Genomic DNA, 13,700 nt, shown 5'->3' with positions numbered 1-13,700 from the left:
TCTGTCTTACCCAATGGCCGCCGTGACCCAAATCCCACCAGACCACCCGATACAGATTAGGCAAATGACAAGAGTTTTGATGTATCGACTTTTCGTAAAGCGGCAAGAAAGCTTTTTGAACTGCCAGCCAGCATCCATCATGGAACCGCTCATTATACAAGGTACGGCGTCCTGCGTTAACGCCGCTTAATCATACCCAACACATCGTAATGTTTCTCGTTCAAACACATTAGCCGGATGCTGTTTCCCGGGAAACTGTGGCATTCTTTACAGTCCTAAAATGTGAGCCGAAGAAAAAAAAAAAAAACGTAATTTCAGTTTAGTGTCAAAGGACTGTGTGAAGTTTTTATGTGTGAAATTCATCTTTGCGATTGTAAACCCAGTTTGGATGTGCCGTTCGAGTTGCCATTTTAATCAGCGTTCTAAATTTAGTTGGCTCAATCATGAGGCATAATGAAGCATGCATAGGGAGTTGATGGAAATGGGAATTTTTTTCTGCAATGGCAACTTGTAGACTCCGGGTGAACGCGGCACGGTTGATGTAAAATGATATTAAGGCTTGTTGTATATCTTGTATTTTTTTTTTTAGTAGGGATATAAAAGGGAATTTAAGGAAACAGATGTTGGTTATAAAAATGTTGGGTTGGAAGAGACAGCTGCCTTCAACTACACATCAGAGGTTAAAATATAAACTTTTTTTTAAGGAGGACTTTATAGGAAACTAGTCAGACATTATAGACTTTCAAAAGTAAAAGCCTAATCTATGAGCACGTAGCAAAAGGGTTGAATTAGTGTTTTAGCCAATCAAATAAAATGTAGTCGGTCACTGAACAGCATAAAGAATCCTTTTATTGTAATTCAAGTAAGGGTAAAAGTTCCAGTGTACATAAAGCGGCTGACGCGTTTCAGCCCATAATGGCCTTAGTAATAGCTCATAATAGCTAATGGCTCAAATGCAATGCCATTGCTGATTGTTTTCGGTAGGGGAAAGTAATAGATTTTAGAGTTTAAGATCATCTGAAGCTCGGTGCATAGCCTCTGCCCTCCACAATATGAATCAGCACTTTTTTCGGCTCTTTATTTATTTTTACACTTTAGGCCATGCCTGCCTGCTGCCATTTTCGCCTATGTCTCTGCTAGCTCAGACTTCGGGGATTCCACATGACATATTACAGCAGGGAATAGCAGCAGCCAGTGGGAAGAGCTGTAGGAGGCAGGCTGCCAAAACCTAGAGGAGGTGGTTTCCAATGATTGAGGAGGACCAAGATGGCAGTGAGAGGACCCAGGCTGCTGCACCTGGTCAGCAGATCACAACAGGACAACACTGGATCTGCTGGGTAGGTGAATATCTAGATCCAGGACAATGCTGCATGACAGCTAAGTGGAGCTTACTAAAAAAAAAAAAAATCAGGGGAAAGACTGAAGTTCCCTTAACTCCTTGGCACAGACGGTATGCAAATATACGGCATCTCGGCGGCTGGGCCTAGATACCGAGAGGCCACATATTTGTATACCAAAATGTAAACAAACGGTGCCAAGAGTTCAAGCTGTGCGCTCTCCCGGTGCAGTTACCAGTGCCTAACGGAAAAGATGAAGCTTTCCGATCATGTGACCCCCTGTGACCGCCAATCATGGCGGTTACATAATCGTCTTTCCCGCCTCCCGGCATCAGAAACCCCTTAAAAGGCCAAGAGGCTCCAGCGTAAAGTGGTTAAGAATAAGTATACTCTTTCCCTGATCTAACCTAACCCCCCTTCCATGGATGCATACTTCGGATGCATCAAAATCCAATGGCTGCAGCCTTCAGGGATTGTTTAAATCCAGCACCAAAAGTCTTTTTTTGTCCTGGCCATTCCAATGCATTAGAGCCCCAAAGACTTCTATGGGGCTGTCTTTCTTCATCTTTTGAGGCCAGAACCCCATAGATGTTTGTTAGACTGTAAAGCTCAGGTGTGGCCAGGAAAGAGAGCTTTTAATGCTGGATGTGAACAAAAAGCAAAACCACAACCATCTGATCAAGGTAAGTAGGCATTTGTGGAGCACGGTTAGGTTAGGCCAGGATAAGAGGGCACAAGGGTTCGTGTACTTTGTATTAAAGTTTTTTAAAGTGTATTTATTCTTTGACTTGTTTGCCCATGCAGTTATCACCAATGGTTGTAATTGCCTATGCTTCCCACCATTCCATTCAGCTATTAAGAGCAATGAAAATCCCCAATACTTCCAAGTATGAGAAACATGTGACTCACTCCATTTGACAGCAATGAACCTATCATAAAGCACCAATAATGTCACATGATGACAGTCCGTAGACCTGGCCATGGCTGGAGTGACTCAGGAAGGCTCCTTAGAAGTGGAGTTTGGAGTCATATCCAGCCAGTTGGCTCAGAAGTTGGTTGACAGGCAGGTAAAAAAGCAATGTGATGCCTCCTCACCTCCCTGTTCTAAGCCAATTTTTGCCGAACAAACACTCCACAACCACTTGCATCTACGGCACATTCCCTTGAATGGTTCACATTCGTTGTGCCTGCCACTCGTGATAGTTTTTGCCGTGGGCATGAAGTGAAGCATCACAAGTGTGGCATATTAACAGCCCCCTTTGCTGCTTTTGCAACTTTAAAGGTGGTTGCTGAGGCACTAAAAATGCTGCTCAGCTATGTGTTGAGCTACAACTCCCCTCGCTAGTCTAAACCAGTCCTACAAGAGATTGCACACAGGAAGGATATTTCGGAGTCTATCTCTAGGCAAAACCTTCTTTTTTTTTTTAACTTTTGGATAGTGTGGAAAAGGGTTGGCCTTCTGTTGACTTTTTGGTACTGTTTCCATTGGATTCATCCCTCTATTTGTACTAGTGGCCAATGTTGCAGTGAACAAAATTAAGGGAAAATCACCAATTTTAGAGTTGTCCTGAATGCAAGAGGTGAGACATCTTCCAATGCGGACATTTATTTTCAGGACACCTGTCTATAAGAGTTCTCCTTACTTTTGGAGATTTCCTCTAACTTCCTGTTACATCTCTGGGACAGGAATTGAAGGGAAATTTCCCAAATGAACACAGTCTTCAGAAAAATAACCTGGCAAGGGTTACTCTAACTAAAACTAAAGAAACAAGTTGGGGCAATACATGCACTTTAAGGGCTTGTGTTGATGGGCAAATGTAGCTTGCTTTTGGGTGCACTAAGCCTGAATTTGAGATCAGTTTGAACTTTTGTTTGCAAGCAGGTAGAAACAGTTCTGACATAAACAAAAGTCAGTAGGCACGGGTCCTGAGCACTAGGAAGGCAAGTAAGCTTTGTTATGGATTCATGAAAGCCAAAGTCCTAGGAAGAGAATGGGGAGATTTACTAAAACCAGAGAGCAAAATCTGGTGCAGCTTTGCAAAGAAACCAATCAGCTTCCAGGTTTTATTGCCAAAGCATAATTGGACAAGCTGAAGTTAGAAGCTGATTGGCTACCATGCACAGTCACAGTTCTCCAACAAACATTTATTATAGGGTTTATATTAAAATCTTTGTTTTACAACCAAATACTTACTGCTGACTACATTGGGCCTTTATAAAAACAAGCAGATGCTATTTGCTTTCTGACTGTATCTGTCCAAATGTTTCTCCATATAGTCCCATCCAAAGAAGAAAAGGTGGGGAGGGAAAAGGGATTGGATCATTTACTCTGGTTTATTTTCTTGTGAGTACAAGATATTTTTTTTTCTTTTAATTGGCCAGAGGGCAATGGCTTAATCCTCCCTGTTGTGCTATTTTATTCTGACAGAAGGGACTATACTGTCAGAATACACTGATCAGTGCTGAAGGTGATTTGCTGCAGCTGCTAATCTAATGAAAGTTTTCCAACAGTTCTGTTCAAGAAAAGTTAATCATTAGATTGACTTCTGTCAAGTGGAAACAGTCATAGGTCAAAGTTTGACAATTCTCAGATGAACAGGCTGATTTTTGATCCATCTTTGGTCAGTTTTAGCAATTTAAACAACAAGCTTTTTCAGCAAAGCAGCTAAGATTAACCTCATAAATGTATAAAACAATCTATAGCACCACCTGCTGGCTCAAAACAGAAATACATCATAAACTAATGTGAAATATTTTTTGTTAACCACTTGCTTCCCTAAAGATGTATCCGTATGTCCTTTGGTTATATCGGGGCCAAGGCTGTAGCTTTCTTTTGTAGCCAGCAACACTGAATCATGTAAAAGTGATCCTAGCGGCTGAATAGCCACTGGATCGCTTTTACATGCAACGGAAGGGGGTCCCCCCCCCTCCTGCACCCTTCCCAGGCTCTTCCATTCCACCAGGGAGCCTGGGTCTGAAGTCAATGATTACGCTGGATTACCATAGAGATGACCGAGGACCAGAACTTCCCCGATTATCTCTATGGTCTAAGAAACCAGAAGTGATGAGTATTTTGTCACTTCCTGTTTGGGTCTAATGTAAACAGTTTGTTACCAGCCTGTGAAAGCATCAGACCAAACTGATCTTGGTTTGATCAGATGCTTTTAAGGGCATAGGGGAGATCAGGGGTTTACTAGACCCCAGATCTCTCCATAAAGAGGACCTGTCACTGCTCCAGCTATCACAAGAGATGTTCATCCCTTGTGGTAGCAATAAAATTGATTAAAAAAACAACAAAAAAGAAAAAACTTAGTGTAAAAAAGTTAATATTTTTTTTTAAATGAATCTCTAAGGCAGAAGTCTCCGAACTATGACCCTCCAGGTGTTGAGCAACTGCAAGTACCATGAGACCTTGCAAGACTTTGATAGCCATAGGCAAGACTCTAAGGCAGAGGCATGATGGAACTTGTAGTACTGCAACAGCTGGAGGGCCATAGTTTGGAGTCCCCTGCTAGGGCATCTGCCTAAAATGTATATTGTTTGGGGATTCTAATTTAATTTTCTAGAAAGATGTTTTTTATATGTATGTGTGTAAGTGTTAGAACTGGCACAGTAGGCAAGTAGTTAACCAACAAGCTTTTTCAGCAAAGCAGCTAAGATTAACATCATAAATGTATAAAACTGAGCCTATACCGCCACCTGCTGGCTCAGAACAGAAATACAATATATATATATTAATGTGAAATATTTTATAATTTTTTTTCAGCCTTAAAAATAATAAAGAAAATACTAATGAATACATTATTATTATTCAGAATTTATATAGCGCCAATGGTTTGCTCAGCGCTTTACATTATAGTGGGAGACAATACAGTTCAATACAAGAGGGATTTGAGGGCCCTGCTCCTTGACGCTTACAATCTAGGAGGGAGGGGTGAGTGGTACAATAGGTAATAACTGTGGGAGATGGAGTGGTTGGAAGAGTAGAGGATTCCAGTATTAGCAGAGGGTGGGATAGGCTTCCCTGAAGAGAGAGGTTTTCAGTAATCTCCGACAGGTAAATAGAGTAGGTGATAGTCTGATTGGGGTAGGGAGTTCCAGAGGATGGGTGACGCCCTGGAGAAGTCAAGGAGACGAGCATGGGAGGAGGAGATAAGGGAGCTAGAGAGTAGGAGGTGTTGCGAGGAGCAGAGTCTATGGTTTGGGTGATATTTAGAGACAAGGTCGGTGATGTAAATTGGGGCAGTGTTGTGCATGGCTTTATATGTCATTGTTAGTGTTTTGAATTTTATCCGTTGGGCAACTGGGAGCCAATGGAGGGATTGGCAGAGAGGGGTGGAGAACACTGAATGGAGGCCAGTGGAGGGATTGGCAGAGAGGGGCGGCAGATACGGAACGGTTAGTAAGGTGGATGAGTCTGGCAGCAGCATTCATGAGGGGGATAGCCTGCGATGAGGTCGGCCAATGAGGAGGGAGTTACAATAGTCGAGGCGTGATATGACAAGGGAGTGAATAAGTTGCTTAGTGGTTTCCGGGGCTAGGAACGGGCGTATCTTGAAGATGTTGTGGAGGTGAAGTCTACATGAGTTTGTCAGCAATTGGATCTGGGGCTGGAAGGACAGATGGGAGTTTAGGATTACACCTAGTACCCTGGCATGAGGGGAGGGACTGAGGATGGTGTTATCGATATTTATGGTGAAGTCAGTGGAGGGGGCGCGGGCTGGGGGGAATACTAGGAGCTCAGTTTTGGTAAGGTGGAGTGACATCCAAGCCGATATGTCACTTAGTAGGCTAGCGATGCGGGTGGAGACTGAAGGGGTGAGGTGAGGGGTAGACAGATTTGCGTGTCATCAGCATAGATTTTTTCAAATTATTACTGACCCTTGGGGCATGTGTGCTTGTAAAACAAGGTACTTACCTACCAAAAATATATTCTTGGTTTAGGACGAATGTTGATGAAAATGTTAAACAAAACCAACATTTTATTTAGAAAAAGAGGCCTCTGAATTGTTGCTAGAATTGTATAAAGACCCAATTAGGTTATAAGAGAAGCACTGCAAGAACGCAATAAGATCTGCCGGAGAATGAGTATTGAGTGGCTGTTGCAGCTGTTGATTCTACATCAGCAATGCTTAAGGAATAACTATAACCGGCTCCCGCGTGCAATCGGCAACACCAGCTGCGCCGTCGTAAGTGATTTTCCCCCTTAACTCCCCAACTGGGATTCTCGGAGAACAAATATCAGCCACAGGGAACCATCCTATAACTCTGAGCTCTGATTGCAAAGCTGCTAGACAATTCTTAATTACTTCATTCTTATCTGCCTTTCCCTTCCGCGTTACATTTATGACGGCTGGAAACGTGAGGGGCCACGAAATTCATGGTCCGCGGGAAAAAAAAAAATCTTCATTTGAGATCTCAACGCTGATGTTTGAGGAAAAGACCTTGGCAGGAAACAGTCTAGACTGTTTTTAGAAATGCGGTTTATGAATATTAATATATGGCCCGGGACCACCGTGCCGCTCGTTCAACAAAATACGAGAGACAATAGAGGTTTTTGAGAACTACAAGTCCAAGAATGCCTTTTGGTGTTTGAATATCGGTTATAATTTGGTCACAAGCTATTGATCGGTGGTAATGAACTTGAGATATATGGGCTTTGGGACAGCCAATCACAGAAGTTACAAAATCACTGATCCCTCCATCCCCCTGGCAGAACAGACCCTAGTAAAGAGATGCTGGGGCTAGGTGAGAAGAGATTAAAGCAGTATCAAACCCAAAACCAAAAATGTTATATATTGGCGATCACCAATGTGGTGGCTGCTTTAGTTTTATTTTTGTAGGCCTTTTTTTTTTACTGGTGATCTGTCCAGTAACACACCTTCTGTATTAGAGTGCCCCCACTCTCTGGATGAAGGAGCACAGGGGGCACAGAACACAGCAGCATTGTCAGTTTTGAGGTGGAGAGTCTTTGATGGACTAGAACATTTAAATACACTAACATAGTGAAGCCAAACTCCAGCTCACATTTTATAATCAGTTACAGCAATAGTGTTTTCCTTTTGGGATAAAGATTTGACATAAAAGTGGATCATTGTAACCACCCCTGCCAGCGTTAAATGGTTTGTCTTAGTTATACTTTCATTTTATGCTTTAACCCTTTCTCTGCTAGAGCACTTTTTGCATTTTTGCACATGTTGAAAAAAATAATTGTTTGAAGACCACTTAAACCTCCCAAACATTACAAATTTTCTCAAATCAGAGATCATAGAGAATTTGGTGGTTGCTCAAATTTGTTTGGCAATGGTTTATTAAATGCAAATTTTCAGTAAAAAAAGTCTTTTTTTTTTTAGGGCACACAGATGCAATAAATTACCTAATTTTGAGATAAATAATAAAAGTTGAGGTTGTGACGAGTAAACAGATACCCAACATGTCAAGGTTTATATATGCATGTCTTGTAAAATGACAATGAAGTTCAGTACCCTATATTTTCCATAGGATTCCACTTCCTGCAAGTCATTACTTCAGAGTTATCTGTGAATATTGGCCTCAATTTGGCGTGTGGGACCATATGTCACATGTGCAGCACAAGTGGATTTTTGTATGTAGGCACCTCCTATGGGTTGTTTATGTTTGTATCTGTGTGCATGTAGGGACAGGGCGAGCCCCCCCCCCCCATTTTTTTTTGGGGGGAGCGAAGGTGCTTGGGTGTAACTTCAGGTTTTGATATTTTTTTTTCCCGACTAAAACTTTACATGAAATAGGGGTCCTAATATGTCTGTCTTTGTGAGAGGTTCTCTCTATTGAGACATCAGGATTGTATACAATTAGCTTCTTCCCTGGCCAGGGAAAAATTACACTTGAGATCAAAAGTGGCACTATATACACTATATTGCCAAAAGTATTGGGATGCCTGCCTTTACATGCACATTTTAATGGCATCCCAGTCTTAGTCTGTAGGGTTCAATATTGAGTTGGCCCCGCCCTTTGCAGCTATAACAGCTTCAACTCTTCTGGGAAGGCCGTCCACAAGGTTTAGGAGGGTGTCTATGGGAAGGTTGGACCATTCTTCCAGAAGCACATTTGTCAGGTCAGGCACTGATGTCGGGGGAGGAGGCCTGGCTCTCAGTCTCTGCTCTAATTCATCCCAAAGGTGTTCTATGGGGTTGAGGTCAGGACTCCTGCAAGCCAGTCAAGCTCCTCCACCCCAAACTCGCTCATCCATGTCTTTTATGGACCTTGCTTTGTGCACTGGTGGGCAGTCATGTTGGAACAGGAAGGGACCATCCCCAAACTCTTCCCACAAAGTTGCAAGCTTGAAGTTGTCCACAATGTCTTGGTATGCTGACCTCTTAAGAGTTCCCTTCACTGGAACTAAGGGGCCAAGCCCAACCCCTGAAAAACAACCTGACACCATAATTCCCCCTCCACCAAATTTTACACTTGGCACAATACAGTCAGGCAAGTACCATTTTCCTGGTAACCACCAAACCCAGACACGTCCATCAGATTGTAGAGGAAGATTGCCAGACAGAGAAGCGTGATTCGTCACTCCAGAAAACACTCTCCACTGCTCTAGAGTCCAGTGACGGCATGCTTTACACCACTGAATGCAATGCTTTGCATTGCACTTTTCAGTTGCTTCCACTTTGTTATAATCCCACTAACAGTTGAGCGTGGAATATTTAGTAGCCAGGAAATGTCACGGATGGACTTATTGCACAGGTGACAACCTATCACGGGAGCACGCTTGGAGTCACTGAGCTCCTGAGAGCGACCCATTCTTTCACAAATGTTTGTAGAAGCAGTCTGCATACCTAGGTGATGATTCTGAAGGCCACACAAAGTTTGGAAGTTTTTAGCTATTGACTCCGCAGACAGTTGGCGACTTCTGCACACTGTGTGCTTCAGCGTGTGTTGACCCCACTCTCTCTGTTTACGTGGCCTACCACTTGGTTAGTTGCTGTTGTTCCCAGTTGCTTCCACTTTGTTATAATCCCACTAACAGTTGAGCGTGGAATATTTAGTAGCCAGGAAATGTCACGGATGGACTTATTGCACAGGTGGCAACCTATCACGGGACCACACTTGGAGTCACTGAGCTCCTGAGAGCGACCCATTCTTTCACAAATGTTTGTAGAAGCAGTCTGCATGCCTAGGTGATGATTTTATACACCTGTGGCCATGGAGGTGATTGGAACATCTGAATCCAATGATTTGAAGGGCGGGCCAATACTTTTGATATAATAGTGTATATGTTGTTTCTGGGTTATTTGCAGCTGAGGAGATCGGCAAATTGAGGTCTCCCTTTCCCTCCACCTAGTGACACCCTCTGGACCGCAGGTGGGACAGTAAAGCCCAGGAAGCATGGGTGGGGGTAGTTTTGTGTGTGGGAATACTTTCAGGGGTTAGTGAAAATGATTAGCTGGTTGTACAGTTTCCCTGATCACTTTAATCAGCCAACAATTGGCTTGTAAAACTCACAAGTGCCAGAGATATATGCCATTCGTCAGTGGCAGTGGTGGGGTTAAACAGAAGAACCTCTTGAAGCTGAGCCATTAGTAAATGTATGCAAAGCAGTATCTGATTGTAATATGTTCCGGTTGGAGGAGATGTCACTACTGGTATTATTCAGTGCTCCGCTGCATGTGAGCTCCTACTATCAGACTTTCTGCCCTGTCATCACATAAATAAGAGGCTGTATAGGGAGCCTGGACCGTAAATATACAATATCAGGAGAATGCCTGGGGCTAATGATGTCACATCAAAGACGGTGGCACCCAGCAGCAGTCTCAGGCCTGTTCAATATCATAACATCATCACTAATTATAGTGAAATTAAGACCGGATTTACTCCTGAGTAGCTCGAGCTGGCATTCCTGCTTGCGTTTTTTTGCATATTACACACGTTTCTGCTTGTCATGCATAGGGCAGACCACTTGAATGGGCTGCCCTACCTGTGGGAAAAAATTACTTTTTTATTTAGAGCAGAGCACGGTTTGATTTTTCACCAAAAAAAAATCACCTTGTTTTCTGCATTTACAGTCATAGCCAAAAATATATTCTCCCCTGTATTTCTCTCAGATAATGCAACACTTCACCCAGAAAATTGTTGCAATTACAAATGTTTTGACATTTTTACGTTTATTTTTTTTGTTTGTATTGGTATGACACAAAAAAGTGGAAAAACACTCCACTGTCTCTACCTCAGAAGAAGTGCGTGCGCACGAAACGCGTCAGTTGGAGCCCAGGATGTCTTGACATCATGCCACGTGGAGGCCCGGTGGCCATCTTTGATCTTGGAGGGTCAGTCATTCACATGCATCTGGCACTATTGTGATTCTTTTACCCACGCTTCTTTGATGAATAAAGCATTTATTTACATACTACACTATGAGTTTCTCCCTGTGTCTCCTGTGAGGAGCCTTTCAACCTTTACAGCCCCGGTGTGATCCTTATACCAGTTCCAGAGAGGGGGAACGTTTCATGCATCTCTGCAAGAAAAAGCCAAATCAGACACATTCCACACACAACCCGAAAAATGGACTGGACAAAATTATCGGCACCTTCTCAAAATTGTACGAAATCATTTCATTCCAAGTTTGTGATGCTTCTGTAATTTTGTAATTAAACTCACCTGTATCAATTAACAGAGCTTCATATTCCTGTGTCCACTGTGCACAAGATTGTCAATAAGTTTGCAGCCTATGGTACTGTAGCTAATCTCCCTGCACGTGGATGAAAAAGAAAAAACTTGATCAAAGATTGCAATGAAGGATTGTTCGAATGGTGGCTAAAGAACCTCCATCAACTTCAAGACAAATTCAAGCTGACCTTCAGGCACAGGGTACAACTCTGTCGGCTCACACTGTTACGTTACGTTGCCATCTGAATGAAAAGGGATGCTATGGTTGGAGACCCAGGAGGACCCCACTGCTGACCCTGAAACATAAAAAAGCCAGATTGAAGTTTGACAAAACTTACCTGAGGAAGCCAAAATCATTTTGGGAGAATGTGCTGTGCCCATCATTCTGCTGTTTTACAGAAAAAGAAATGAGGCCTTTTAAAGAAAAGAATACAGTTCCTACAGTCAAACATGGTGGAAGTTCACTAATGTTTTGGAGTTGCTTTGCTGCTTCAGGCATCGAATGTCTTGGCCGTGTGCATGGCATTATGAAATCTGAAGAATACCAAAGAATTCTGGGGTGCAATGTAGGGCCCGGTGTCAGAAAGTTGGGTCTCCGTCAGAGGTCATGGGTCTTACAGCAGGACAATGACCCAAAACACATGTAAAAAAGCCCCCAGAAATGGTTTCAGACAAAACGTTGGAGAGTACTGAACTGGCCAGCAATGAGTCCAGATCTCAATCCCATAGAGCTCCTGTGGAGAGACCTCAAAACAGCAGTTGGGAAAAGGAACTCTTCCAATCTGAAAGACTTGGAGCAGTTGGCAAAAGAAGAGTGCTCCAAAATTCCAGTAGAGAGGTGTAAGAAATCCATTGGTGGTTACAAGAAGCGATTGATTAGTTATGTTTTCCAAGGGCTGTGGTACCAAATATTAAATTGAGGGTGCCAATAATTTTGTCCAGTCCATTTTTGGGGTTTTGTGTGGAATGCCAGATTTGGCTTTTTGTTTCTCCACTTTTTTGTGTCATACCAATACAAACAAGAAATAAACATGAGAATGCCAAAACATTTGTAATTGTAACAATTTTCTGGGTGAAGTGGTGCGTTATCTGACAGATGCAAGGGTGCCAATATTTTTGGCCTTGACTGTAGATCCCATTGACACTTGATGTTTCCAGAATGGCGACAAAGTGCATACGCGATGCGCATTTGCAGTGCGTTTCCAAGACACACTGCAAAATGAGCATTTTCTGTGCACTTTGTTGAACATTTCAGAAATGCCAGTTGTGAATGGAACCTAGATGCACAAAACAAAGTAATTTGACTCTTTTGAGAAGACCTTTGTTATTAATAAGGAGACAAGTATGGAGACAAGCTAAAAAAGAAGAAAATTGGGACCACAGGTCCCTGATAGAACCTTTATTTTTTGGCCCCATTTCTGCAAACACGCAAGAAACACACTAAAACAGGCAATGTGCTTGCGGTACCAATATTTTTTTTAATGGCACCCCAAATGCAGGTAGCAGCTGTGCATTTTTCATGTATTTTGTGCGGCAAAAAAGTGTAAAAACACACAACGTGGAACGCATTAGGCTCACGCCCAAAATTTGGTACATGAGCTTCTTTTAGCATATTTTTGAAGCAGAGGGAGGTCCATTCAAATGAACAGTGCCACTCTTAAAAAAAAAAATAAATAAAAAAAAATGCAGAAATGAATGCAGTAGCGTCGCTCAAGTGTAAATGTGCCTTCAAGAAGTTTCCTTTGTGCACCTGGCCAGCCAAACCTCCAGGAATCCTCAGTTTTGCTCATATTAATGTCTCCCCTTCCTGCTAATGTGCAACCCCCTGGCAGCCAATACAAATGGGTTGCATAAGGATGTTGTATAGGGAAACCAGAGATTGGTGTTGGAGCAATGTTGTGTGGGGAGGAAGAAACTTGGGAGTTTTATTTTTGTTGGAATACAGTGTTCATGTATTCCGTGCAACAACTATCAGTATTCAGTAGAGATACATTCTTCAACCAGTAGTGTTTATAAGCTTGTAGCTGCATCTATTGTAAGCCGTGTACCGGGGTGGGCTCCCCAGGATACAGTGAAATCACGAACGAGGAAAGCAACCCCAACACCAGCTTTTGCCACAACAGAATTTTACTTAGATGTGGCAAATAAACACAACCACAAATGCTGGGAACATACAATAAATTTACATACACCCAGCCCAAAGGCTGAGACCCTTGTGCTGCACAGCACGGCGCCTCCTGATGGATGAAGGTAGAAAGTGAAGTAATTTAACTACTGGGGGGCACAACTAAGCTGTCACACCTTACCTGTTATTACCCTAAAAGAGCAGGAATCAGTGTATGGGTGTATGGTATGGGCTAGCCTGCGGTGCAGCACCACAGCTTACAATCCTACACAAATCTACAGTATTCCCCCTCCCATAACTGGTCCTGTAGCATGTGCCTGAGTATTCCTTCTGAGCAAAACGCCAGTCTGGCTTGAGTTTGTGGGATTTTACCAGATCTCCAATGTGAAATGTCACTTTAAGTTGTGGAGTCCTTCCAATAATCAGTAACAACACTTGTGGCCTGACACAAACAGAGACCCTAACTAACTATAGGCCTGGACTCAGTCTCAAGGCACCAACACTGAAATGAGGTGCGTGCACGATCTTACCAACCCGGGTCTGCCTTGTATCCGCTGGTGACTCTGAACAGAACAAATGTCTCTCCAACA

At 42.8% G+C, this 13,700-nt stretch overlaps 1 protein-coding gene across 7 annotated transcripts in view; it reads right to left on the bottom strand.

The window, feature by feature from the left end:
- The window catches only part of LRRC4C (leucine rich repeat containing 4C), a 1,157,007-nt gene that overhangs the window by 84,998 nt on the left and 1,058,309 nt on the right, over window positions 1-13,700 (bottom strand). The window contains exon 7 of one of the 7 annotated variants that reach the window (XR_016312706.1): window positions 11,144-11,281. The exons of the other annotated variants lie outside the window; for them this stretch is intronic. The gene's annotated coding sequence lies outside the window, so the exon portion shown is untranslated. Of the gene's footprint in view, window positions 1-11,143; window positions 11,282-13,700 lie in introns of those variants that run through there. 7 annotated transcript variants of the gene reach the window in all.

The sequence above is a fragment of the Staurois parvus genome, unplaced genomic scaffold (genome assembly GCF_062004578.1).
Source record: "Staurois parvus isolate SC_StPar_1 unplaced genomic scaffold, SC_StPar_1.0 ptg000184l, whole genome shotgun sequence".
Classification (NCBI taxonomy): Eukaryota; Metazoa; Chordata; class Amphibia; order Anura; family Ranidae; genus Staurois; species Staurois parvus.
Note: the sequence above shows the minus strand (reverse complement) of the source record. Positions and strands in the feature narration are given on the sequence as shown.